The following is a 16,240-nucleotide window of genomic DNA, read 5'->3' on the forward strand; positions in this document are numbered from 1 at the left end:
TTCCCTATGTGGGAGGCTCCCAGCATTCAATACCCAGGAATGGCTGGAGCTGGGCCAGGGCAGGGCCAGGCTGGATTTTGGGAGAAGTTTCTCCCCCAGAGGGTGCTGGCACTGCCCAGGCTGCCCAGGGAATGGGCACAGCCCTGAGGCTGCCAGAGCTCCAGGAGCCTTTGGACACCAGGGATGCACAGGGGGGATTGCTGGGGTGTCAGGAGCTGGATCATGATCCTTGTGGATCCCTTCCAGCTCAGGATATTCTGGGATTCTGTGATTACTCAGGATATTGTGTGATTACAGTGCTGGAGCTCACAGCCAGCTCCACTTTCCCTCACAGGCTGAGTCAGAGCACTCTGAGAGCAGATCAGGGAGGGAGGGAAACAGGAGGAGGAAGCAGCTGCTCCTCTCCCAGCACAGAGCACGAAGCTTTTCAAGTCCCTGTGTCTGGTTTCCTGCTGAAAGCAGCCCTGGTTCCATCTGAGCCAGCCCAGCTCCCTCACAGGGTGCTGTGGCTGCAAGTGGGGCTGGCAGAGCTGCCCAGCCCTTCCCCAGGACAGGCTCCCCCAAATCCATGACACCTCAGGGCATCCCACGCCAGCCCTGGTCCTCCTCCAGACAGGAACCAGTGAGGAATTGTCACCTGCATGCTGTGCCTGGGCTGATCCCCTCCTGCTGCAGAGCCCACAGCAGTGACACATTCACAGCCTCTCCTTTCTTCCTCTGACTCACTGGGTTTTGTACAATTTGGTATTTTAGAGTTGGAATGAAGAGTTTTAAAGTACCTTGGAGGATTATCTGTGGCTTGTGAAGCTCCTGAATGTTCCTCTGAACCTCTGGGTCGAATATGAGGGCTTGAGGGGACATCTGGGTCTATCTAAAGTGGACACAAGGACATGTATTTATTATTCCATAGTAGGCTCCATATAATCCTGAGGGCTCAGGGATCAGGAAGAATTCCTATTTCTGCCACTGGATGTATTACTGGGGGTTTGGGGTTGGTTTTTTTTCCCTTCTGTAACACCAACAAGCAGCTGCAGGTAAAGGCAGATTTGGTTTGGGAAGATGCATCTTGACCTGATCACCAGATCTGGGATCAAGAAGGAGATTTTCCTTAAATCAAGGATCATAGGGATGCCTTTCTGCTTCCCACTTTCTTTATGACATGGGATTGCACTCTCAAAGGCCTCCTGGATGTTTTTATCAGGCCAAGACCCTCCTGTTGCAGGAGCCCACAGCAGTGGAACATTCACCATCTCCCTCTCCTTGTTTTTGAAGTCTTTGATATTTTAGACTTGGAATAAAGAGCTTTGAAGCACCTTGGAGGATTTTCTGTGGCTTGTGAAGCTCCAGGATGCTTGTCTGAAGCCCTGGATTCATTCCTGTTTCAGAGTTGCTGTTGTCCATCCTCCAGCTCCAGGTGTGATCCAGGGAGGCACCCAGGCAAGTCCCTCCCAGGGTTATCCTGCCTGATCCTCAACAATTCACCAGAAACACTCAGAAAATCCTGCTGAGTGGCTGTAATAAACTGTTCTAATAATGTTCTCAATTAATTATCAGCTCTATCTTTTTAGCAGCTGTCCTGCTATTTTATGGAGGAACAGTGTGGAGCAAACTCACTTCAGCAATGTGGTTCTGGTCTGTGTTTCAGCCCTCTCACTGAAGCTTTCCCACTATTCCACATTTTCACAGGATGTGTCATTAAACCCCAAGTTCCCCAGTCATTTCTCCAAAGCCCAGTGCACAGCATCTCTAATTTAAATGCATTTGCCTCAATAATACAATTTAATAACTACCACAGTTACAGTTTAGAATGAAAAATAACTCCTTAGTTCCTTAAACTTGCAATATTCTGTCCTTTTGGCTTCTTTTAATTACTAAGCAGAAATATTTTTGGAACATATTTAACTTTTCAGCAACACTTCCATCAATTTTATCATTCCCATTTAGCAGCAGGCTTTACACCAGCATTAGATCCCTTTTAATTCCTATTATCAGATTTCTTTGAGTCCTAACACTTGGCTGTTTTCTTCTTTTGTTCTTTACTTCCATAACTAGACTTTCAAATAATGTAATAGCTCAGCTTAAAAGGTAAAGCCCAGATAATTGGGGCTGGATTAATTAATTTCTCTTCCCTCTTTTCCAGAGGTGTCTGCACTCACAGCCACTGCCTGTCACCTGCATTTAAAGGACTATCTTTACCTAGAGCAAGATTGTATAAATGCAGAGATCCTTCATGTACATTTACTGTGGAGGCACTGGTGGCCATCCAGCTGCCAATTTGTTCCATGAGAGCAGAGGAATTGGAGAGGGGACAAGCAGAGGTTCCAGTGTGATGGCACTCACACATCAGTTCATTAAATTTTTTTAAATGTAGAGACTTTGCATTACTCCAACAAGGCAAATAATCTGTGTTTATTTCTCTGTTTTGCACAGCACAGCTGGGGGGTTTGGTTTTGGGTTAATCAGGCAAGGAAAGCCCTCCTGGGAACCAGCAAGTTCTCCTTCACCACAGCTTGAGCTCAAGTGGCAAAACCATCTCCCCAGCCTGCTCCTCCTGTCCCTGCCAGGCCATTCCCAGCAAAATTGAGAGGAACCACTTGAATTCCTGTCTTGGTTTGAACAGACAGGTGTCTGCTAAGGAAGGCAGAAGCCTCCCCTGAAAGTGTAAACCCCCTCCCTCTGAATTGTTTTAATTTTGAAATGAAGGGGCTCTCAGGCAAAGATATGGGAGCAGGAATAACAGTTCTTTACTAGGAAAATTAAAATACAAATGCAATAGTACAAACAAAAACCAAACCCCTGCCAGAGTGAGAGCAGTCCCTGCCCCCTGTGTGTCAGGGGGTGTCCCAGCCCCATCCCAGGGGGGCTCAGCCCTCCTGCAGTGCCAGCTGTGGCTCTGCTGCAGCAGGGATCCTGCACAAGGGGGGAGTTTTCCTCTGCAGCTCCAGGGCTGCTGCAGATGGGCCTGGGCTCCCTCTGGCCATGCAGGGCAGCAGAAAGCTGCTCCTCTGGCAGTGCAGGGGGCAAAGGCTGCTGTGCTCTGCCAGGCTCAGATTGGATCCAGGCAGGAATGCTTGGCTCCTCCCCTGGGCGGAGCATCTCCCCATGGGATGCTGGGATTGGATCAGCCCTGCAGGGACACTCAGTGGCCATGGACAGCAGAGATCTCCTGGAGGGAGGGTTGGCTGGGGGAGAGATAAAGGAAAAACTGCCCCATGGACAGCAGAGAACTGCCCCAGCTCTGACAGATGGGATTAGAATACACACCCCCAGCCTAAGACAATTCCCTAGGAGAATGTGGGGTCTGGATCAACACCAGGCTGGGACCAGCCCCTCCCCACATCCCCATCAGCCTTTTGCTGCTGTCACCCTCCCAGCTGTGCCCCCAGGGAGGCTCCAGCCACTCTGTGACCAGGAATTGTGTCCCAGCTGGAGGAAAGAGATGCTCCTGGACTGAGCAAGGAGAGCTTTCAAAGGCAGCAGAGGTGTCACAGCTCTGGTCACTGAAGGGCTCAGCCTTGGCAGCTCCTCCAACATTTGTGCTCCACCAACAGCCCCAGGGCTCAGCTCAGCATCTGCTGCTGCTGGTGTGGGCAGATCCCCCTGGGGTCTGTCCTGCCCCAGCCCTCTGAGCCTGGAGGGGAGGTGGCACTGATCGCCAGGGGGGTGTGGGGCTGCAGTGCCTGCTGGAGAAGCCAGGCTGGAGCAGAGCAGTGGCTTTGCCTGCGCCACAGCCTTTGGAAAAGCAGCAGCATTTCCTGGCATGATGAAGGACTTCCCTGCCTCCGTGCAGGCACGTTGAGGCATTGATTTCATAAACGCTGGTGTTATTTGGAGGAGCTCCCTTATGATTCTCTCCATCCTCCCCCGCTGCTGTGCCCCCCGAGCCTGATCCCAGAGTGGGGACTGAGGAGTGCAGGGGGTGGGAGAGGACAGGCCAGGAGTGGCCAGGAGTAGCAGGAGGTAGCCAGGCAGTGGCCAGCACGGCCAGGCAGGCTGGGAGAGCCCTTGAGGAGGCTGAGCCAGCCCTGGGAGCTGCTCTCCCCTCCCCGGTGCCTCCCCCCAGCTCTCCCCGCGCTCCCTCCCCTGCCCTGCGGTTCTGCGGCTATAATCAAATCATAACTTTTATTAAATTTGAGATTACTTTTTAATGGAATCAATTTCTTGTGTGGTGCTTTTCTCTTCTGCCCCACGGCTCAGCCACGCTCTGCACTTTTGTGGTTTTACTCGGGTTTTTATCTCTGCTGCTGCCTTAATGCCAGGCCCTGGGTGAGCACCCTGACCCTGTCCTGCCTGAGAGGGACACTTGTCCCGTGGCCTGGTGTCCCCAGAGCAGCAATTCCTGCTGAGGGACACCACAGGGCCAGCAGGATTTGTACCACATTCCAGCTGGCAGTGGGGATGGAATCAGCAAGACATTTTCCCCAAGAGGGAAGGGAGCCCTCCCCTTTCCCTTTGGATTTGGGGCTGCATTGGATCCAGTGGCTGTGGAGCTCCTGGAGGCAGCTGAGGGGATCCCATCCTCTTCATCATCCCTTGTAGGAAGACAGAAATTCATCCTCTTCATCATTCCCTGTAGGAAGACAGAAATTCATCCTCTTCATCATTCCCTGTAAGAAACAGAAATTATACTCTTCCTCATTCTCTGTAGGAAATCAGAAATTCATCCTCTTCCTCATTCTTTATAGGAAGTCAGAAATTCATCCTCTTCCTCATCCCTTGTAGGAAATAGAAATTCATACTCTTCCTCATTCTCTGTACAAAGTCAGAAATTCATCCTCTTCTTCCTCATTCCCTGTAGGAAGTCAGAAATTCATCCTCTTCATCATTCCCTGTAGGAAATAGAAATTAATTCTCTTCATCCCTGCAGGAAGATAGAAATTAATCCTCTTCATCCTCTCCTGAAGGAAACAGAAATTCATCCTCTTCCTCATCCCCTGAAGGAAATAGAAATTCATCCTCTTCTTCATCCTCTTCCTCATCCCCTGAAGGAAATAGAAATTCATCCTCTTCCTCAGCCCCTGGGGAAGTCAGAAATCCAGCCTGCACCGGACACGATGCCTGTGGCTCTGTGAGGATTCCCACACCAGGGCAGCCCCACACGGACACCTCCAAGCACAGCAGCTCAAACCTTCCCACCTTCGTGGCCTTTCAGTTTTCTGAGAACCTTCTTGCCCAAAATGGCTTCATCTTTGCAGTTTTATGTAACTTTCCCCTCGTCCTCCCCTCCTCCCCTCGTGCTGCTTCCTTTCTTTTTCTTCCCCAACACCTCCAGACTGCATTATATCCTCTGATGCAAAAGCCCCATTCTGCTTTCACTTGTAACCATATAATGACAACAAGAAAAATAACAGTGACAGCTTTTATTTGGTCCTCCTCCTGCTGATGTTCTTGAAAAGGAATTTCAGATCTTAACTTTGGATCTCACAGTGAAACCTTTTGGATTCTGCAGCTTTCTCAGTGAGGATTTTCTAAAATCCTGTATTTTCTAAAGCCTTATTTAGGAGCCACAGGTCAGGCTGTGTCCTTGTTGGTTCAAGACCTGGCTTTAATCCAGGCATCCCTCTCCCAGAAAGTTCCCCTCAGTTTGGAATTACCTGAGTGCTGCAAAGATGGATGCTGTGCTCCGAAGGCACGCGGAGCGTGGGCTCGTGGGCTTTGTGCTGTCTATTACAAAGGAGTTTCATTGAATTTCTGGGGGAATTTAAATCTAATTCCTCCAAAACAAATAAAGATGCATTATCTGGAGCGGTTGCTTCAGATGAAGCTGGAGCAGCAGGTCCTGAGCCCAGGGATGTGCAGAGGAGCCCTGAGGCTGCAGGAGCACCACGTGGAGCAGGGAAGGGGTGTCAGGAATACAGACCCCACTGGGGGGTTAATAATGTGGGACAACCACCCCAAAAAATTCAATATCCCGACTTTTTCCTTTTTCAGCTTGTTTGATGCTCATGTCTCCACCAAGAGCATCCTGAATGTTTGTCCTGACCATAATCCCTGTGTTCATCCCACTGCAGGAGCTGGAGCTGCTGGGGCCAGGCCAGAGGAGGCTCCAGGATGATCCCAGGGATGGAGCAGCTCTGCTGGCAGGAAAGGCTGGCACAGCTGCCATTGTTCACCTGCACAGGAGAAGCTTTGGGGGGAGCTCAGGGTGGCCTTGCAGGGCCTGAAGGAGCCCCAGGAAACCTGGAGAGAGACAATTGACACGGGATGGAGGGACAGGGCACAGGGAATGGCTCCCACTGCCAGAGGGCAGGGCTGGATGGGATATTGGGAATGAGGAATTGTTCCCTGTGAGGGTGGGCAGGCCCTGGCACAGGGTGCCCAGAGCAGCTGTGGCTGCCCCTGGATCCCTGGCAGTGCCCAAGGCCAGGCTGGACATTGGGACAGTGGGAGGTGTCCCTGCCAGGGCAGGGGTGGCACTGGGTGAGCTTTGAGATTCCTTCCAACCAAAACCATTCTGGGGTTTTCTCAACCTTCTCTCCTGCAGAAATAAAGTTGAGCTCTGCTGTTTGATTTATTCAGGACAAACCAATATAACCTTTTCCCTCAAATACTGGCTCTATCTTTAAGTTTAATAAAGGATCCACCTATTTATTAGAGCTGGAATGTGTCTGCCTTGCTGTACCTGAAATATCTTCCATGGCTGAGCATCCATGAGGCCAGAATTGGGTTGTCCATAATTAACACATCTCCAGAGGCCTTCACAGCATTAAACCACTTCCAAAAGTGCATCAAATGCTTCTTTTGGGAATTTGAAGGAGACTTTTTATTGTTCTTTGTGTCCCTCCTAAGATGGAACCCAGAGCTTTCTCCAAACTCAAGAAATCTCTCATGCAGTGACAGGGAGATGAGAAGTTCTGAGTCTGCAGCTATTCAGGTAACTTTGCTCTGTCTCCTCCTCTCAAAGTCTGATTTTATTTCTCAGCCAAGTCCATTCTGGCTGTATCTCTTCCTGGGAACAAAAGGATGTTATTCTTTGAGCTTCATTTGAAATGCTCTTCCATGGTCATTTATGAAAAGCATAAAAATAGCTTCAGTCCTGAAGCATGAGACACATCACCAAAAGCTATATATATAAAAATAAATAAATAAATAAGTAAATAAATAAATAAATAAATAAATATCTGAATAGATATTTGTGTGTGTTTGGGTGTAGTTTTTAAGGATGACATTCCTTTATTTTTCTTTTCTTTTTTTTTTTTTTTTTTTTTTTTTTTTGCCTGGGCATGTGGGGTTTATTTCTGCAAAGGGCGAAGTTTTTTTTTTTTCCCAGTCTCACACAAATCACCAGGACTGGGGGAGCTGCAGCTCTGCTGTAACTCTGCCTGTAATTAATAAATCATCTGAAGAGCAGAGAGTAACAGGTCCACTTTGAGGGCCAACAAGAGACTTCTAAGTATAGAAGTCTTTGAAAAATTAAAATCAGAGTCCATTTTGGTGTCCTCTCTCAGCTCCTGGATTTCTGTGGCTCCAATCCATGGGGAAACTGGAGTTTTGTCAATCTGAGTCCCCCTGCAGGTCCAGCAGATGGGAGTGGGGACTGGGCACAGCTCCAGCCCCTGGAGCTCAGGGGTGGACGTGTCCCTTTCCCAAGGATGGGGCTGGTGGCATTCCCATGGCTTTTCCCACGCTTTGCTGGTGAGAGCAGCATTTCAAACCCTGATTTCTGGCTGGTTTTTGAGCCTCAGGTTGCAATCAGTAATTAACTCTCTCTGTTTCACTCCTCAATCAAACTGTGACATTCTGGCTGCTTCTCTCCAGTTTTATTAACTAAAACTGGATCAAAAGATCATTTCCTACAAAAGCCACGTGCTCCCAAGCTTGGCCATCCTTGGTGACCTGTGCAAGCTTTGCAGGTGCTCCAACAATTCCCTGACACCTCCTGCCTGTCTCCCTGCTCCCAACACCCAGCTGGAAAATCCTTTCCTGCCCTATACAGGGATAGCTTGGAAATACCCATTTCATTCTCCAAGGCACCTGAGCTGCCTGTCCCCATGTACCTGCCTGGGCTGGTGGCTCCTGATTGCCGCCTCATGCTCCCGTGTCTGGGTTTGAACAGCCAGGTGTCTGTTAAGGAAGGCAGGAGCCTCCCCTGAAATGGAAAATGCAAACCCCCTCCCTCTGAATTACTATCATTTTGAAATTAAGGGGCTTTCAGGCAAAGATATGGAAACAGCAATAACAGTTATTTACTAGGAAAATTAAAAATATAAATGCAATAGTGCAAACAAAAACCAAACTAGTGCCAGAGTGAGAGCAGGAGCTGTCCCCCTGTGTGTCAGGGCGGTGTCCCAGCCCCATCCCATGGGGGCTCAGCCCTCCTGCATTGCCAGCTGTGGCTCTGCTGGAGCAGGGATCCTGGACTGTCAGGACCCAGGACATCCCTCTGGCTGTCCTGAGCAGCCCAGACCCCTGCCAGGGGGCTCAGAGACCCTGGCACAGAGCCCAAGATGCCCCTGTGGGTTTGATTATGACCCATGGAGCAAGTTACCAACCTTAGATGAAGATCTGCAAGCCATAACAAATTAAGTAGAATGATAGTGAATTTATCATGAGGTGGAAAAGTAGATTTTGGGGGTTTTAGAATGGGGATTCAGGGGGGCAAGATGGAGGGATCTGGCATGTCCAGCCTTTCTTCTCCTTTTTTTTGGCCTCCATCTTCTGCTGTGATGTTGGCACTTTTAGATTGGTTTAGAGTAGAAGCTCACTGTCTAACATAGGTGATAGGTATTGGAAAGTAATTGTAAGCATTGTAAATGTAGTTTTTAGTATAAAGACATAACACTGCCCTGGGGGCAGGCAGAGTGCCTGCTGGATGGACCTCGGCAGGGCAGGAGAAAGAATTTTAAAGATAAGATACAATAAACAACCTTGAGACTGAGAAATGAAGAGCTCTGACTGCTTCTTCATGCGCTGGGCTGGGAAAAGACACTTTGGGACTCATCTCAGGGTCACTCTGACTAACTAGAGGCCCTGCCACTGCACAAGGGGGGAGTTTTCCTCTGCAGCTCCAGGGCTGCTGCAGATGGGCCGGGGCTCCCTCTGGCCGTGCAGGGCAGCAGAAAGCTGCTCCTCTGGCAGTGCAGGGGGCACAGGCTGCTGTGCTGTGCCAGGCTCAGATTGCATCCAGGCAGGAATGCTTGGCTCCTCCCCTGGGCGGAGCATCTCCCCATGGGATGCTGGGATTGGATCAGCCCTGCAGGGACACTCAGTGGCCATGGACAGCAGAGATCTGCTGGAGGGAGGGTTGGCTGGGGGAGAGAGAAAGGAAAAACTGCCCCAGGAACAGCAGAGAACTGCCCCAGCTCTGACAGATGGGATTAGAATACACACACCCAGCCACATCTTGCAACCTAAGACACCCTGGCACAGGGATCCCGTTCATTCCAGGCTGGAATGTGCCTGGGAAGGTGCTGGGTGCCTCCTGCCCGTCCCTGCTGGCCCAAGGCACAGGGACCTGAGCAGTGTCTCCCCAGGCTGCCCATTTCCCTGGGAACAGGGAATACAAATGCTGTCCCCCAGCCTCGGAGGGAAGCATATTTTTCAGTGCCACCTCCAGGAGGACAGCCTGTCCTTCCTGCAGAGCCATCCCAGCGTAGCAGCCGGGCTGCAGACAAACATTATGTAAATGTCTGTTCCACAGCCACGCTCACAAACCTTCTTGTGCTTCATTAGGTCATTGGCAGAGAACGGCAGTGCAGCCTCTCACATTTGCATCCTCTCCATCACGGGCTGCTTCCAGCTGGTGCCTGTTGTCCTGGCTGGATTTTTTAGGAAAAGGGCTTGTTCCTGCTGCTGAGGATGTTACTGGAGGCCTGGATCTCCATGTGAGGTGTTCACCTGCTCTGTCTCCTCATCCACACCTCCAGTGAAGCTGCACTGGAAGAGAAGAGGGGAAAAATTATTGCAAAGGACAAACGGAGTCACCCATGCTGTCCTGGGGGTCACAACACCCTTGGAATCCTCCTTTTGTCCCCATGCTCATGGGCTGCTCCAGGGCTCCAGGACAGGATGAGAATGCAGTTCCCAGCAGGAATAGACCACAGCCCCTGGGAAAGGGCTCATTTTCCAAACAATCAATGCACACAGAACACTTCTTGCAGCAACAACAATTTTCTTAAAAATGAAGTTTCTCTGCCAAAAGTCCTTGAATTTTGCTCTGATGACCCCGAGTCCTGCTGTGCATTGCTGGTTTCCAGGGATGCTCACAGGATAGGAGATTTTAGGTTTGTGTTCTGATTTGTGGTGTTGTCCATCGTTTATGGAGCTGCTGTTTTGTGCTGTCTCTGCACAGTCCTGTGGCCATTCCCATATGGATTTCCCAGAGCTCAGCTCCTGCCCTGCCTGCTCTGGAGCTCTTCCTCCCAGTCTGCCCAGTCCAAACCAGCCCCATCTGCATGTGCTCTGTCCTTGTCCTGCTCCCCTTCAGCTGGTCACCTTCTGTCTCAGGAGATTTCCTCCCTGATCCTTTGTGCAGGACATTTGCACTCCCAATCCATCTGGGATTGAGAAGGATATCCAGCACTTCCTGGATGGAAGGTTTTACTCAGAAGGAGCACAGGACGAGTGGTTCTCTCCTATTCCGGGGAAGGAAAATGACAGAAATAAAAAATTCTGGACAAGGAGGATGATGGGATCCTGGGGTGCCTGGACAGGCAGGGATCCTGCCCCTGTGCCCAGCCCTGGGGACACCTCTGGGCTGACCCTGCCCCTGTGCCCAGCCCTGGGGACACCTCTGGGCTGACCCTGCCCCTGTGCCCAGCCCTGGGGACACCTCTGGCTGCTGTGCCCAGCTCTGGCTCCTCAGCACAGCAGGGCCAGGAGCTCCTGGAGCTGAGCAAGGGCCTGGAGCAGCTCCGTGCCCAGGAAAGGCTGAGGGAGCTGGGGCTGCTCAGCCTGGAGAGGAGCCCAGGGAGAGAGAGGGGCCTCAGCCCTGGGGGTGCCTGGGTGTCCCTGTCTGGGTGTCCCTGTGTACCCCAGTCTGTCCCAGTCTGTCTGTCCCTGTGTCCCCAGTCTGTCCCAGTGTGTCCCTGTGTCCCAGTGTGTCCCCAGTGTGTCCCTGTGTCCCAGTCTGTCCCTGTGTCCCCAGCCTGTCCCCAGTGTGTCCCTGTGTCCCAGTGTGTCCCTGTGTCCCTGTGTCCCCAGTGTGTCCCTGTGTCCCCAGTGTGTCCCAGTGTGTCCCCAGTCTGTCCCTGTGTCCCCAGTCTGTCCCAGTCTGTCCCTGTGTCCCCAGTCTGTCCCTGTGTCCCCAATCTGTCCCTGTGTCCCCAGTGTGTCCCTGTGTCCCAGTCTGTCCCTGTGTCCCAGTGTGTCCCTGTGTCCCCAGTCTGTCCCTGTGTCCCAGTCTGTCCCTGTGTCCCCAGTCTGTCCCAGTCTGTCCCCAGTCTGTCCCTGTGTCCCTGTGTCCCCAGTCTGTCCCTGTGTCCCAGTCAGTCCCTGTGTCCCAGTCTGTCCCTATGTCCCAGTGTGTCCCTGTGTCCCAGTGTGTCCCTGTGTCCCCAGTCTGTCCCTGTGTCCCCAGTCTGTCCCAGTGTGTCCCTGTGTCCCCAGTCTGTCCCTGTGTCCCAGTGTGTCCCAGTCTGTCCCTGTGTCCCCAGTCTGTCCCAGTGTGTCCCTGTGTCCCCAGTCTGTCCCTGTGTCCCAGTGTGTCCCAGTCTGTCCCAGTGTGTCCCTGTGTCCCAGTCTGTCCCTGTGTCCCCAGTCTGTCCCAGTCTGTCCCCAGTGTGTCCCTGTGTCCCTGTGTCCCCAGTCTGTCTCTGTGTCCCCAGTGTGTCCCTGTGTCCCCAGTGTGTCCCTGTGTCCCCAGTCTGTCCCTGTGTCCCAGTCTGTCCCTGTGTGCAGGCCCAGGGCACCCCAGGCTCTGCTCCAGGCCCAGCCATGGCCCCAGAGCCACGGGCAGGGCCTGAGCCCAGGAGCTGCCCCTGCCCAGGAGGCAGAACTGCTGCCCTGGCAGTGCCAGCCCTGAGCAGATGGTGCAGGGGCTGTGCAGTGTCCCTGCCTGGGGCCATTGCAGAGCTGTGAGCACACCCTGCTGTGCCCTGAGCTCGGGGATGGCCCTGCTGGGGCACGAGGTGACACAGCTGACCCTGGGGTCCCTCGGGGATTCTGACCCACTCTGGGATCTGTGACCCCTCAGTATTTGTAAGAACTGACCCAATTCCTTCTCCTGTGCCTGAAAACCTCTCCTCTCTTCTCCCTCTGACTTCCCACACATTCAGGTGGGGGAACTGATCCAAACCCTTGGATTTTCCTGCCTGAAGGCCTCCCTTGGGAAGGAGATCTTCACCCTGTGCTCCCAGCATGACGAAAACCTTGAATATTCCAAATAATGCCCCTCCATCCCCATATTTAATGCACCTGTAATGCCATTCCCTTAAAATATAAAAAGCAGGGGGAATATAGAAGTAGATATAGTGCCTCCATAGCATTCTAGAAGTAAATATAGTGCTTACCTGGAAGAAAGCACTGCAGGAATACTAAAAGTGAGTTGTTTGGTTTGACAGAGCACAATGAGTCCCTGCCTTCATTACTCTGCTGAAATATGGGCTGCTCCAAGGCATTTGGATAATTATTTGTGTCATACACTTATTTATTTATTTTGCCTTTAACCCAGCCTCGGTGTGCCAAGGATTTTGTGGAGAAATCCTCACACTCTCTGTGTGTGTGTAGGAAGCTGCAACAGTTTCCTAATTCTTTGTGGAATGACAAGAATCGTTTGTTTGTTGTTTTTATTTTAATCCTGAAAATGAACATTGGTAATCACTGTTCTATGGAGAAGCAGCTCAACACATTCCTGCAAACTCTGCTGAAAGCAAGCACGGGAAATTTCACCCTTGGAAAATATTTTGCAAAATATAAGGTGTGAATTTGAACACACAAAATCAATTTTTTTTGCATCCTTGGCAGCAAGAGGCTCACTCAAATTTCTATTAAGCTCTGGGAAGGCTGTTTTGTGTCAGGAAAGACAAAGTCTTCCTTGGATTTTCATCCACAGATGCCAGGCTTCTAATGAAAAACACAGATAGGAGAAAAACTGGTGGGGTTCAATGTTCCTTCTGTACCAAGCTGATAATTGAAAATTGGGAAAAGGAATCCAAAACCCTAAAAATGGATGTAGGCCAAAAAATTGAGTTGGGAATGGACAATCTCTGCAGTGTTTAACAGCCCTGTCCCTCGTGGTGTCTCTGCAAAGCTGGGATTTTCAGGGGGGAATGCAGGAGGTTGTAGGGTGGGCATGGAAATCAGCAGGTCCTGGATCAGCAGAAGGAATCAGGGCAGGGAATTTGGTTTAATAAAGCTCCTGAATCCAAGCCCTGTGTCAGCAGCGGGGTTTGAAGGACATGAGGAGGAATGCGGGATGCAGCTGGAGCACCTTTTCTTTTAAAAATATCCATAATTCCTTTTACAGTTTGGCTGATGGAAGATATTTCTGTGAGTCAAGAGGGGACAGGAGGGATGCACTGACCAGTGCTGTGTTTGTGTGTGTGAGTGAGCTGGGAAAGCACCAAATCCTTGGATATCCTGGTTTTTCATAGGCAACAGGGTCCAAGTGTCTGAAGGAGGACTACAAGGAAGGTGGAGAGAGATGATTCCAAGGGATGGAGTGCCAGGACACAGGGAGTGGCTCCCACTGCCAGGGGCAGGGATGGATGGGATATTGGGAATGAGGAATTGTTCCCTGTGAGGGTGGGCAGGCCCTGGCACAGGGTGCCCAGAGCAGCTGGGGCTGCCCCTGGATCCCTGGCAGTGCCCAAGGCCAGGCTGGACATTGGGACAGTGGGAGGTGTCCCTGCCATGGCAGGGGTGGGATGAGATATTTAAGTTCTCTTCCAGCCCAAGTTTTCTGTGATTTTGTCATTTTAAGTGCAAAGCTCCCAGAGTCTGTGGGAGGCTGAGGATGGGTCCTGTGGGAGCTGTGGGTGCTCTGGCCTCAGACCACCCCTCATTCCTGGGAAATGAGCCCCTCCAGACTCGTTCTCCTGCTGCTCTGAGCATTGTCCTGGGATTTTCAGGGCAGGGAGAGCCTTTCCCTCCATCCTGTCCCCATGGGGCAGCAGAGTCCCTGCTGGCACAGTGCCTGTAGCTCTGGCTGCCCTGGCTGTGATGCCCCAGGGTTCCAGGGGACGCTGGTATTGCCTGTCAGGGAGATTGGTGGCATCTGAGCTGCCAAACTTCCCGAGCCATTTACAAAGCGCCGCTCGCCCGGCCGCGCTCGCTGGTGATGAATGGAGTTATTATATCTGCACAATCTTATCCTGCCCCCCAGCAAAACTCCCTGCTGGCTGCAGCAGGGCTGGGGAGGGCTGGGCAGGCTCACGGAGCACTGATCACATTTGTCTTGCAGGGAGAGGGAGAATTGAGGGCTGCAATAAGCAGCGTTAAATAGCCAAGGGTGTGGGATTACAGCTGGGCTGCTCTCCCCCTGCTGCCTCTCCCAGCAGCTTCCCGTGGCCTCCCCATCATCCCTGGGCATCAGGAATGGTTCCTGGAGCTCTCCTCCCATCTTCTGGTGTGCCTCAGGTGGGAAAATCAGCTTGAGTGGTCCTGGTCTGAGGTGGGGTCACCTGATGCCCCAGGCAGGGCTCTCCTGGTTGGGCACCAGTGGATGCTGTCCCCAGGCTCTTTTCTCTCCACCCTCCTCTTCCCTGCCTGGGGAATGTCGTGTCCACAGCAAAGCCCAGGTGTAAGGGCACCTGCAGGAAATGACCTTTCCTCCATGCCTGCTGCAGCACGTGTGCTGCCCAGACAGGACTAATTAATGAGTAAGAATTCATTAATCCTCCCAGTTTGGGAATGGTGATGACCCATCACTGGCTGAATGCTCATGGCCAGTGTTCCCTCTGCAGCTGCAGCCAGGATGGGCATTTCTGTGGCACAGGGGTCACCCAGGCAGCAGGAGGGTGCAGGCCTGGAGAAGGACTTGCAGAGTGTGGTCTGGAACCCCAAAGCCTGAGGCAGGACCTCCTGAGTTCCTCTAGCTCCTGTAGGGGTGGTGTCACCCATGGAAGGGGTGATGCACGCCAGGACTGGTGTTCAGGTGTCTTTATGGGCACAGGAACAGTGACCTGGCAGTGACCAGGCTGTGACACTGGCACAGGGTGCCCAGAGCAGCTGTGGCTGCCCCTGGGTCCCTGGAAGTGTCCCAGGCCAGGCTGGACAGGGCTTGGATCACCCTGGGACAGTGGAAAGTGCCCCTGGCATGGCATGAGGTGGACTGAGATGAGCTTTAACACCCCTTCCATTGCATTCCGTGATTGGGTGATCCCAGGGTTCCATGATTTGATTTTTCCAGAGCAGTGACCAGGCGAGGTGCTGCTCCCCCCAGGCAGTGTCCCTGTCACAAAGGGCATGCTTGGGGCAGGATGGGGCTGGAATTCCAAGGAAAAGGCACAGGGACACTCTCCCCTGTGTGCATTTACACACAGGGTGCTCCCTGTGTGCACAGTGGGTGTGCCTAGGGTGCGGCAGCATGTCACAGACATATTTTCTGAAAAATTCTTTGTCAGGATTTTTTTCTCCTGAGAAGCTAAGAGGCTTCAGAAACGAAATGTAAACAGTAATTATCTGCTGCTGTGGAGTGCAACAGGTGCATCTTTGATTGGGCCATGTTGGTTGTTTCTATTTGATGACCAATCACAGATCCAGCTGTGTTGGGACTCTGGTTCTCGAAGGTTGCAGTTTATTGCAGCCCCATGAAAAGTCTCTGTTTTGGCCTGCACGTTCGAAGAATGAGCCGGAGCTCTTCAGTTCTCGGTCTCAGAGTTGTTTATTGTTTCCTATCTATAAAAATTTTTCTCCTGTCCAGCTGAGGTATGCTCAGCAGGGCAACGCAGGCGCTCTGCCTGCCCCCGGGGTGGTGTTGTGTCTTTATACTACAAACTACGTATAACATGTTTACAATTACTTTCCAATACCTATCACCTGTGTTAGACAGTGAGCTCCTACTCTAAACCAATCCAAAAGTGCCAATATCACAGCAGAAAATGGAGGTAGAGAAGAAGAAGAAAGGCTGGACATGCCCAAGTCCCTCCATCTTGTCCCCAAACCCCCCATACTAAAAATCCTAAAATCTACTTTTTTACCCAGTGATAATTTTATTATTACACTACTTAAACTTCTGTGGCTTTCAGGTCTTCATATAAAGCTGGTAATTTGCTCCAGGGGTCATAATCAAACCCACAGGTGTTCTGGGCTGTGTGCCAGGGTCTCCGAGCCCCCTGGCAGGGGTCCTGGCAACTCTGGA

Source organism: Melospiza melodia, chromosome 14 (genome assembly GCF_035770615.1).
Source record: "Melospiza melodia melodia isolate bMelMel2 chromosome 14, bMelMel2.pri, whole genome shotgun sequence".
In the NCBI taxonomy this organism is placed as follows: Eukaryota; Metazoa; Chordata; class Aves; order Passeriformes; family Passerellidae; genus Melospiza; species Melospiza melodia.